Source organism: Camelus bactrianus, chromosome 8 (genome assembly GCF_048773025.1).
Source record: "Camelus bactrianus isolate YW-2024 breed Bactrian camel chromosome 8, ASM4877302v1, whole genome shotgun sequence".
Lineage (NCBI taxonomy): Eukaryota > Metazoa > Chordata > Mammalia > Artiodactyla > Camelidae > Camelus > Camelus bactrianus.
The window spans coordinates 53,727,807-53,739,882 of NC_133546.1; the positions used below are offsets into that span (position 1 = coordinate 53,727,807).

General features: G+C 34.9%; 1 long non-coding RNA gene and 1 other non-coding gene across 7 annotated transcripts in view; both read right to left on the minus strand.

Moving 5' to 3' along the window:
- LOC105063771 (uncharacterized) overlaps positions 1–12,076 on the minus strand; it is an 864,622-nt gene that overhangs the window by 828,293 nt on the left and 24,253 nt on the right. The window lies entirely within an intron of this gene.
- TRNAT-GGU (transfer RNA threonine (anticodon GGU)) lies at positions 6,115–6,186 on the minus strand. The gene has a single exon. It is a non-coding gene; the product is annotated as a tRNA-Thr (tRNA).

The following is a 12,076-nucleotide window of genomic DNA, read 5'->3' on the forward strand; positions in this document are numbered from 1 at the left end:
TGTATGCTGTTAGTCAAAGTGCAAAGTGGCACAACCTCTACCAAAGGCAATTTGACAATATCTATAAAAATTATAGATGTACATACACTTCAATCCAACTCTAACTCAAGGAGTTTTTCTTAAAGCCATAGTTACTTACAAGTGAAAATACCTATATGTAAGGTTATTCACTGCAATATGGTTTGGAATAGCAAGATTGGAAACTATCTAAATGTCCATTAGAGATGACTGGTAAAATACATTATGAAATATCCAAAAAGGAAATCGTTTGTAGCCATAAAAAAAAAAAAAAAGACATAATTTGTTACTCGGGCTATGGAATTATCTCCAAGGTATGTTTGTGAAAAAGTAAGATTCAGAAATATGTGTAGGATATGCTACTATGTGTGTAAAGCAGTCTGCACAACATAGGTGTTGGAGAGAATAACCTCTGCTTTGCTTATATCTGCCTAAAATGCCTGCATAAGGATACACACAAAAAACTGGTAATATTTGTTGCTTCTGGGGATGGAAACAGAGATAAAGCAATAATTTTCACAGTTTTATTATGTATCTTTATGTATTTTTTACATTATGAACCAACTGATTATTCAAAATAAACATTCAGAAATATATATTTTTTATAAATCTTTCATAGCACCTAACAGTGCTAGATTCACAGTATGAACTCAGCAAATGCTCATATAGTAACAATGCCTTATGTTTGCTTATTGTTTTTAAACTTACAAATTCATTTATGTTAACTATCATACTAAGAAGCATATGTAAACTATTCTTATTAGTGATCTAAACATTTTGAACTACATGTGAGTGTGGATTTAAAGTCATTTGTACTTAGTTTCTGCGAAAATTGTCCCATAAAAGAAACACTAACTTCAAGTATCAGAAAGAATTCCTGCTATTCCCATTCAACTTGAGTTACTTTTTTAACTGCCTACAAGTGAGTAAAATTCCCTGTAAATTTTTATTTAAAACTTTGATATGCTTAAGAAACACAATTCTTTTTTTAAATATCTACAAAATCGATGTTTTAAATTGTTGTTATATTTTCTTCAAATTTTTCTTAACTCTAGAATAATTTTTTTGTTTCATTTTTTGATTAGAAAATCCAAATAAAGCACTAGATATGAAGACTTGCTGTTTCGATGGGAGACGAACTCTATAATCATCTAGCCATAAAAAATATTCTTATTCCATATGAGTAATGACCTAAAGGCCTATTTTGAGTATTACATGATATACTATGATTTACATAACAGTATACAAAAAGAGGTTAGTGTTCCCTTTCCAACCCACCCTTGTCTTTAGAATATGTTTGTTTCCAAACAAAATGCAAGATCTTATCATTTTCAAGCCCTCAATGGAAGCATCATTCTTTATCACCGAAATTTCACTTTATAGAAATCCTAAAAATTATACTGACACAATCTGAATAACATGAAAATTTTAATAAGCACTCATGTCAATCAATTACAATTCCAGAAGAAGGCCAAGAGTGAGTATTTATCTTCTCAGAAATCTCCAGTTTAGAAACCAAAATATATTGTCTTGGGAACAACTATAACAACTCTGCCCTCAATTTATTAATTAATCATAAACAAAGCACAGGCTTGGCTTTTTTCGTCCTCAGTCAACAAAACTTTGAAATCACAACAGAATCCATAGATGACCAACTCTAACCGGGTCAGGTAGTAATGTAGTTGATGACAAGAGAAGTGACAGGGAAGGTGGTAAGATGAGAGCCCAGGCTCCATTCTAAAGGGAGCAGAGAGTACTTCCTCCCAGCCCCTATTTCAGACCCTCCTGAAAAATCACAAATTTGGATTTGCATGTGAAACCTTGTGATTCTTACAACGATAATTATTCAAAGTTTAAATATGGACACATTGTAAACTTTCCATTATAGGACCATCCTCCCAGGGTGTTCCACAAACACAGTGCCATGTGTTGTTAGTGAGAAGAAGATGGGCCTGGGAGTTTAGGGAACCAAACTTGAATTCCACCTCTGCCACTTAGCAACCATGTGGTCCACAGGTGAGGTGCTCTCTACCTCAGCCCCCTTATCTGCAAAATGAGTATTATAATATCTATGGCTTTTATGACTATTATAAATAAAAATATGAATGCCTAGGCACTCAAAAATAATAAAAATTGTGTTCATTAATACTTCAATAAATGAAATGATAATGTCTTTTGGGGGACATTTCCACTTCATTTTCAAATCTGGATTTAGTGAAAAAATAGTACCATTTATTACAGTTATAAATTACTATGAATTTGATTTGCAGAAATCATAAACTATCTGTCAGGATACCAGGTAGTCTGCAGCCACTTTCAAACATAGAGACAATGGTCTCTGATTGCTTCCAACTATGTACTGCCATCATCACTTACTCATCCAAAGACTCATTTATCTAAGAGCGTCACGATTTATATGTATATACATACTGACTTTTATTGAGTGATGAAGATGAGAGTATGGTGAGAATAAAGGCAAAGGTGAATAACGCAAAAGGCAGCATTAGCATTTGGTTCAGAGTTTGGGGTTGGGTGTCAGGTGAAACAATATCTCAGTCCTAGCTTTATCATTTTCTAGCTGTTAAGACTTGGAAGAGTCAGCTCTTCTCTCTAAGCCTTCGTTTTTTCATCTGAAAAATTTTGGATAGTCTGTTGTATAGAATAGTTCCTCCTACTTGGTAAGAACTCCATAGTATTAGCTGTTACTTTCCTTATTCATACTACTTCATTCACATTAGATAGAAATATTTTAAGCAATATAACCATTCTTCTATAAAATAATTACAAAATAATATATGTATATATAAAGAGATTTATTTAAATTCTGAAAATCAGTTCATAATCATAAAGATGGCATCCAAAAAAGGTAACCATAAATGTCAATGGCAAATTAAGACTCATTCATCCACAAATGACAAATGCTGGAAAGGCTGTGGAGAAGAGGGAACCCTACTACACTGCTGGAGGGAATGCAGTTTGGTGCAGCTACTGTGGAAAAAAAGTATGGAGATTCCTCAAAAGACTAGGAATAGACTTACCGTATGACCCAGAAATCCCACTCCTGGGCATATACCCAGAAGGAACCCTACTTCAAAAAGACACCTGCACCCCAATGTTCATAGCAGCACTATTTACAATAGTCAAGACATGGAAACAGCCTAAATGTCCATCAACAGATGACTGGATAAAGAAGTTGTGGTATATTTACACAATGGAATACTATTCAGCCATAAAAACCGACGCCATTTGCAGCAACATGGATGTGCCTGGAGAATGTCATTCTAAGTGAAGTAAACCAGAAAGAAAAAGAAAAATACCATATGAGATCACTCATATGTGGAATCTAAAAAAAATTAAAAATGAACATAAATACAAAATAGAAACAGACTTACAGACATAGAATACAAACTTGTGGTTGCCAAGGGGGCAGGGGGTGGGAAGGGACAGACTGGGATTTCAAAATTTGTAGATACTGACAGGCATATGCAGAATAGATAAACAAGATTATACTGTATAGCACAGGGAAATATATACAAGATCTTGTGGTAGCTCACAGCAAAAAAAAATGTGACAGTGAATATATGTATGTTCATGTATAATTGAAAAATTGTGCTCTACACTGGAATTTGACACAACATTGTAAAATAACTATAACTCAATAAAAAATGTTAAAAACAAAAGACTCATTCAATCGTTTAAAGTTCTGATAAGGGATTTGTCAACACTGAGTATATTATATATGTGACTGAATTACATTTAATAAAAAGATAATATCCTTTCTAAGTATTTGAAATAAAAACCTAATATTAATGATTTCTCACATTTGAAGAGAAACATATTCAAACTGTTCACACATACATTACCTCATTTGATCCTTAGAATAAATTATGTGATATAAATAGAGTAGGTTCAAGAATAAGGAACTGAGGCTGAAAAGGTTACATCAGTTGACAAATGGCACTTGAAAAGGAAATGATGAAACAGAGGCCAGAATGCATGTTTGCTCACATCTAATTCAATTTTCATAATACTATACCACATTTAACAATTTAGCATTTCCCCTTTTATATTAAAACCAAAATGTGATTTTTGTATTCCAGATTTATCAGCATTAACACTGTTGGCAATGGTTTGTGTGATCTTAATTAGTCTTTAAATCACTGTTGTCAGGTACAGTAGGCACTGTCTTAAGAATCACAATCCTCTTTGTAAATAGGTACTGAATTCTTCAGCCTCACTATGCTTAATGTGTAACAATTAGAGATACTAATAGGGAGGAGAAATAGGAACCCCCATCTAATGGGCCATCCCTTCTATATCCAGACTCTGGATGAAATCTTGCAATGGTAACCACTTGGATTAGCATAGCAATTGCTTGTTAAGTTATAATATTCAAGAGAATAATGATACTCCAAGTTTCTGTTAAAACAATTAGTCTAAAAGTTATGATTAAACCAATTTTAATTTTGTACAATTTTAATTTTAATTGTTGTACAAATCACATAGGGAATTAAATTAATGTAGACTGGTTTTCCTTTAGAAAACCCAATGAGGTGCTAAAGAGGAGATCATTTACATTAGTTGCTATAGCACAAATTGGTCAATTTTATAATTATGAATGTCAATTGGTACAGCCACTATGGAGAACAGTATGGAGGTTCCTTAAAAAATTAAAAATAGAGTTACCAATGATATAGCAATCCCACTCCTGGGCATATATCCCCAGAGAAAATTCTAATTCAAAAAAGATACATGCACCCCAATGTTCATAGCAGCACTATTTACAATAGTCAAGACATAGAAGCAATCTAAATGCCCATCAACAGATGAACGGATAAAGAAAATGTGGTATATATACACTACAGAATATGACTCAGCCATAAAAAAGAATGAAATAATGCCATTTGCAGCAACATGGATGGACCTAGATATTATTATATTAAGTCAGGTAAGTCAGACAAAGACAAATATCATATGATATCACTTATAAATAGAATCTTTTAAAAAAGTGATACAAATAAACTTATTTACAAACCAGAAATAAACTCAGAGACATAGAAAACAAACTATGGTTACCAAAGAGGAGAGGAGGAGGGAGTATATAAATTAGCAGTTTGGGATTAACATAAACATACTACTATATATCAAGTAGATAAACAACAAGGTCCTACTTTATAGCACAGGGAACTATACTGAATATCTTGTAATAACCTATAAAAAAATCTGAAAAAAATATATATGAATCACTTTGCTATATACTGAAACTAATACAACACTGTAAATCATCTATACCTCAATAAATATTTTTAGACTTGTAACTATATATAGTCAAATTGGTAATTTATTAAAAGTAATTTCAATAATAATATTTTTTTAAAAAGGTTAAAAAATATACCTTTAAAATATTTGCCAAAAAAAGTGATAACAGGCTAATAGTACTGCCATATAAATAGCTCATATTAAACAAAAATAAAAATACTAACATTCCTAAAAAAACAGATTCCTTACCAAGCTGTACGGCTCCTTGGCCCCAGTCCAGTGATATGCTAGTAAACACTTGACACCAGCTCTCTAGGGGGGAAAATCTCTAATTTTTAACATTTGCCAACTTCTATAGAGTAAATATTCCCACTAGAGTTGATTTCAAGCTATGAACGTGAAGTCTCTCAAGGTGGAGTCAGAGAGGTACAAAATGGGCTCTCACAAACTAAGACTGGCCAGCTCCAGCCTACCACTGCCCAAACTCCAAAACTAATCCAAATTTCCAGAACTCAATTTTAAAAAGTTTTCTCAGTGATTTTGCTACAGTCAGTCCATAGACCAGGGTTTAGGTACCATGGGTCTACCTTATTCTACAACTACAGGAGTTTCTGAGACTAAGAATGGGAAAACATTTGTATGGTTTCTCTTGTGTAGCACAAAGCCAGGTGGAAGTGACATCGGCATCACTATCACCTAGGAAAACTGAACTGTGGTAAGATTATCTCACTTTTAAATTAAAGCAAACTGTAAGGCATCCCTTTGGTATACAGTAACTTGTGAGCCCAGGTAAATGACAAGCCCTTTTTGTTGTTGTTGTTCTGTTTTTCCCCTTGACAGAGGTACTGGGGATTGAACCCAGGACCTCGTGCACACCAAGCATGGGCTCTATCATTGAGCTATACCTCCTACTCCCTGACAAGCCTTTTTGATATCTTTTTGAGTGAAAAAGAAAGCCCCACCCTCTAATAAGTCACTGAAATCATCAGTGTGTCCTCAAAGAAGTCATCTAGTCTGGTCTGCTTCCAAAGGAGGATAGTAGTATAGTGGTATTTCAAGCTCCTATTATTCACATTTATGAACTACTTAATGAGCAATCTTAATCCTTGGTGTCAAATTATTCAACTGGAGCCAACAAAATACAGGCATTCCCTTTGGATACATCTCCAATTACATATGAACTTATAACTTTTAATCTCTAGGTTTCTACCAATCTTCAAGAGTAAGACAATGAGGTGGGTTAGTATTGATAATTAGGCTTTGCCTGGGTTCCCCTGAAAGCCTGATAAAAAGGCTTCCAGGCAGGTAGTTTATCTGGGAATTGATCTCAGGGAATATGAGAGAGGGATGGAGGACTCTGTGGGGAAGAAAGGAAAGTCAATACAAAAATGTGTTATCTAGTTGGGAACCTCTGTGGGAAATAGGTACTCAGCTTAGTAGTAGATTTTGAGAAGCTTTATGGACATGCATTTTGGAATTGCCTACCTGGCACTGAAAGGAAGAAACATATGTCTATCTGATATATTCCCTATTAGCCAAGAATGGCCCCATGGACATTAATTCCTCTGTCTCTATCTTTTGGTTGATTATGCATGAGAGCCAAGCAGGGCTAAGATAGTCACAGAAACACAAGATGGAAAACAAGAACTGGCCCAGGCTGAGGCATCATCAGGCTACAGCTATATAAATGTGGTCAAAGTCTCTGTGGACCTGATCACTAGAGCAGAGCCAGGAGGAAGAAGTGGAACTAAGATAATACAAAGTGGTATACAAGAGGAGTCCAGTTCACTAAGTAATAATCAGGCAGTGTCACCTGCTTTGTGACTGTTACTTGGTCCCATGATCTTATTCTTTGGACTTAGAGACCTGAAAACACTACCAAGGCCCAAATCAATCCACAGACTTCTCTATACTTGGAAAATGGCAAGAGGTCAGTGGGAGAAAAAGACAATCTTCCTCATAAAGGAACTGATTAATTTATGTATTTTAAAACATTGGAAATGTTAAAAAAAAAAATGACCATACTATCCAAGGCAATCTAGAGATTCAGTGCATTCCCTATCAAAATACCAATGGTATTTTTCACAGAACTGGAAAAAATAATTTCTAAGTTTGTATAAAAATGCAAGAGACCCCCAAACAGCCAAAACAATCTTGAGAAGGAAAATCAGAGCTGGAGGAATCACCTTCTCTGACTTCAGACTATACCACAAAGCTACAGTAATCTAAACAGTATGGTACTGGCTCAAAAACAGACAGACACATTAATCAAACAGGATAGAGAGCCCAGAAATAAACCCACACACTTATGGTCAGTTAATCTATGACAAAGGCGGTAAGAATATACAATGCAGAAAAGACAGTCTCTTCAATAAGTGGTGTTAGGAAAATTGGACAGCTACATGTAAAAGAACAAAATTAGAACATTCTCTAACACCGTAAATAAAAATAAGCTTAAAATGGATTAGAGACTTAAATGTAAGATCAGATACTGTAAAACTTCTGAAGGAAAACATAGGCAGAATACTCTGATATAAATGGCAGCAATATTTTTTTGGATCCATCTCCTAAAGTAAAGGAAATAAGAGCAAAAGTAAATAAATGGGATATAATTAAACGTAAAAACTTTCACACAGCAAAGGAAACCAATAACAAAACGAAAAGACAATGTACTGAACAGGAGCAAACATTTGCAAGTGATATCACCGATAAGGGGTTAATATCTAATTTATATAAACAGCTTATACAACTCAACATCAAAAAAAAAAACCACAATTTTTTTTTAAAGGAGCAGAAGAACTGAACTGACATTTTTCCAAAGAGGAAACGCAGATGGCCAACAGGCACATGAAAAGATATTCAACATCTCTAATCATCAGGGAAAGGCAAATGAAAACCACAATGAGATATCATCTCATGCCTGTCAGAATGGTTATCATCAAAAAGAACATAAATAAAAAATGTTGGCGAGGCTGTGGAGAAATGGGAACACTTGAACACTGTTGGTGGGAATGTAAATTGGTGCAACACTGTGGAAAAACAGTATGGAAGATTTCTCAAGAAACTAAAAATAGAACTACCATATGACCCAGTAATTCCACACCTAGGTATACATCTGGAAAAACAAAAACACTAATTTGAAAAGATACATGCACCCTAATGCTCATAATAGCATTACTTACAATTGTCAAGACATGGAAGCAACCTAACTGTCCATCAACAAATGAATGGATAAAGAAGATGTAGCATATATGTAGATAAAGAAGATACACACGCGCACACACACACACACACATATATATGTGTGTGCATATATATATATACACACACACACACATATATATGCACACACACATATATACATACACACAGGAATATTACTCAGCCATAAAAAAGAACAAAATTTTGCCATCTGCATACTCAGCCATAAAAAAGAATAAAATTTTGCCATTTGCAGCAACATGGATGGACTTGGAGTGCATTATGCTAAGTGAAATAAGTCAAACAGAGAAAGACAAATACTGTATGATATTACTTATATATGGAATCTTAAAACTACAATAAACTAGTGAATATAACAAAAAAGAAGCAGACTCTCAGTTATAGAGAACAAACTAGTGGTTACTAGTGGGAAGGAAGAAGGGGCAATATAGAGGTGGGGGAGTGAGAGGTACAAATTATTGGGTGTAAGATAGGCTCAAGGATGTATTTATTCTACATGGGGAATATAGCCAATATTTTGTGATAACTATAAATGGAAAATAACCTTTAAAAATTGTGTAATTTTTTTAAATTTTAAAAACATTGTACCCTGTAAACTACACCAAATAAAGCACTCCTGGGGCTACTTTGAACGGGCTCTGAAAGGGCAATAAGACCCAACGGAGAGACTCTGTGTCACATGAAGAGGAGTAGGGAGGAAGAAGGGCAGAGAAGAAAGGGATTTGATTGAATATTCTCAGTGAGGCCTCTGAAAAAGCTGCCATCAGAGAAAGAGTCAACTTTAAATAAATCCCAGCTCCTAAAACAAGAAACCATGACAATGCCAGGGAAATAGTAACCTTCCTGACTCCTTTTCTATTCCTGCTCCCTTTGCTTTGACCACAGAAATCAAGGTTACTAAGAAGGATGAAGAGGGAAGCAAGCATAGGATAGTGCAGTGGTTCTCAAACTTTAGCATGTGTCATTTGAAACACATTGCTGGCCCCATCCCCAGAGTTTCCAATTCACTAAGTCTGGCTGGGTGGGACCCAAGAAGTCATATAACTAATGACTTCCCAGCTGATGCTACTGGTCCACAGGACAACATTATAAGAATCACTGAAACAGGGAAATAGAAAGGAAAGCCCACACTCTTTACCTAGCTTCCAACCTCCAAGAACCTTCAGCTGGAGAAGAGGAAATAAATTGTAATTTAAAAGGAGACAGAAGTGTTTACCAATACATGGGAGTGGACACGCTTCATTACTGAATTGAGATTGCATGTGTGAGTTACAGACTCTGTAGGACCTCAAGAGAGAGCAGAAAAGTCACAGAATTGACCACATTTCCGTCCAGTAGCAGACAAGCTAATGCTGCTGGAGAAATTTAAAGAAACAGAAAAACAAAAGTAAAGACCCTTTCTGATTATATCTCATGACTGTATTAATTACAAAGATTAGGCACCATTTAGCTTGCTTAAAGCAACTGACCTTATATGTTTTCATATAAAAAATTAAGTCAAGAGATGACTATTTACTTAGACATTTGTTGACAATATCAAATTTTGGGGTTTTACCCACTACGCAACTCTAATTCATTTAAACTTTATGGCAATTAGATTAGTATTAAATTTTCAGGATTGTCTAGTACGATTTGCCTTAGGAAACATCTCAGATAATGTTTATGCACACTAAACTTTGAGGACACTGGACAGTAGCAGCCATTCTTAACAGTGCAATACTAGTGCAGAAGTCATTCCCCTGCAAGCGCTTCATAAAGGAGAAGAAAGGTTAGTAGATAAAAAAAAGAAGAGCCTTAGGTACAGTGCAAGCAGCCAAGCAGAGCAGTTATAGGATTGGAATCTGCAGTTAGATTGCTTGGTTTAAACAGCAGTAACCTTGGGCAAGCTATTTAATCTCTCTAAGCCTCATTTTCTCATCTTAAAAATGATGATAATAATTTCTACTTCATAGGGTTGCTGTGAGGATGAAATGAGATAATGTATATGAAGCACTAAGCACAGTGCCTGCCACATAGCAAATTTTTAACAAATATTACTATTATCATTACCACATTAGTCCTCTGGAGAACACTGTAATGCACACATAACACACAATGGGCTAGAAAATGAAGAGAAATCTCAAAAGTGCTACACAAATGTAAAGTGCCATTGTTGATCTTACTTTTATTCTCTCTCTCAAAAGAAAATATAATAAGAAGTTTGTTGTGGTAGAAAGGATATCTTGAGTGGGTTTTGCACTCAACCTCTCAGAACCTCAGTTTCCCCATTTATAGAATAGCAATCATAATGCAATGCTAAGATTAGAAGATCATGCTGTAAGGTTAGAAGAGATGACATGTTGTGAAGGGCCCAGCAGTGACTACAGCCACAGTCATGGACATCCAGGGAAAGTAGCTTTGAAACATCTTCCCTCTACTAAGGAGTTCTTGAGTTGCAACAGAAAGACTGCAGGATCTTCACATTTGGACTTCGAGAAAAGTAAGTGACATGCTCTTTCCTCAGAAAAGTGACTCCTTAGGACACAAGCTATGAGAAGCCTACAATCTAAAGTCTTTCCTACCACCAGCTTTAGGCAGATAGTTAAGAATATTTTTAAAGATTAACACATGCAGATCAAAAGAAATAAATGTAATTTATAATGTACATTGCTATGAAATTAAAATTCTGAGAATAACTTTTGACTGGCATTCCTAGCAAATTTCTGCTCCTGAATGCTCAAATATATATGTCAATATTCATCAAAACTAATGATTTTAAGGCAATAAGTGAAATTTATTATATAAAGAGCAATCTGCTTTTAAAATGCTAAGTATTCTGAAACCTGTAAATATCAAGATATTATAATACATGTGACTGGTATCTAATATTATTTATTTATAAAATGTAGACTGCACATAAGTTTAGTAAATTCCTTAGGAAAAAGCTATTTTCAGCACTTCCAAATCTTAGACTATTTTCCAATGAATGGGGTATATTGTAATTTTATTTTACCTACCCTCAAATGAACGAGATTTGATTTAATCACCTTGTACTCACCAGAGAAATAAACATGAAAAGAAGTACCATGCAAAGCTATTTTCCAGCATCACAAGTGGAGGCAGCAGGACCCCCATCCACTGACTGTGTGATCTTGCCCAATTCACTCAATCGCTCCTCTTCTTTAAAAGCAGCATAATAATTGAATGGACTGTCAGGGTTAAAGTGAATGTAAAGGAGCTGGAAGAACTGCAATATATGAATAGATAAGCCACTCAGCCTCATTGTGACTCAGTTTACTCATTTATAAAATGAGATATGAGAGTTATCACTAATGACTTTTGAAATATAAATTCTGTCATTCCAAGCTTAAACTGAAGGTACCAAAGCAAAAGCTGAGAAAGGCCTTCTACCATTGGACCTCATTCCTAGATATAGACACCAACCCCAAAACCACACACCACTTTTATGGACTTCTTTCTTCACAGACTGCCAGGTGAAGGAGAGATTATTTGGGTGACAGCGCTACCTAAGTCAACATACAGCTTAAATGTAGATAGGTCCTTCTTACCAAAGAACTTTCAAAACTGTGAGCTTAAT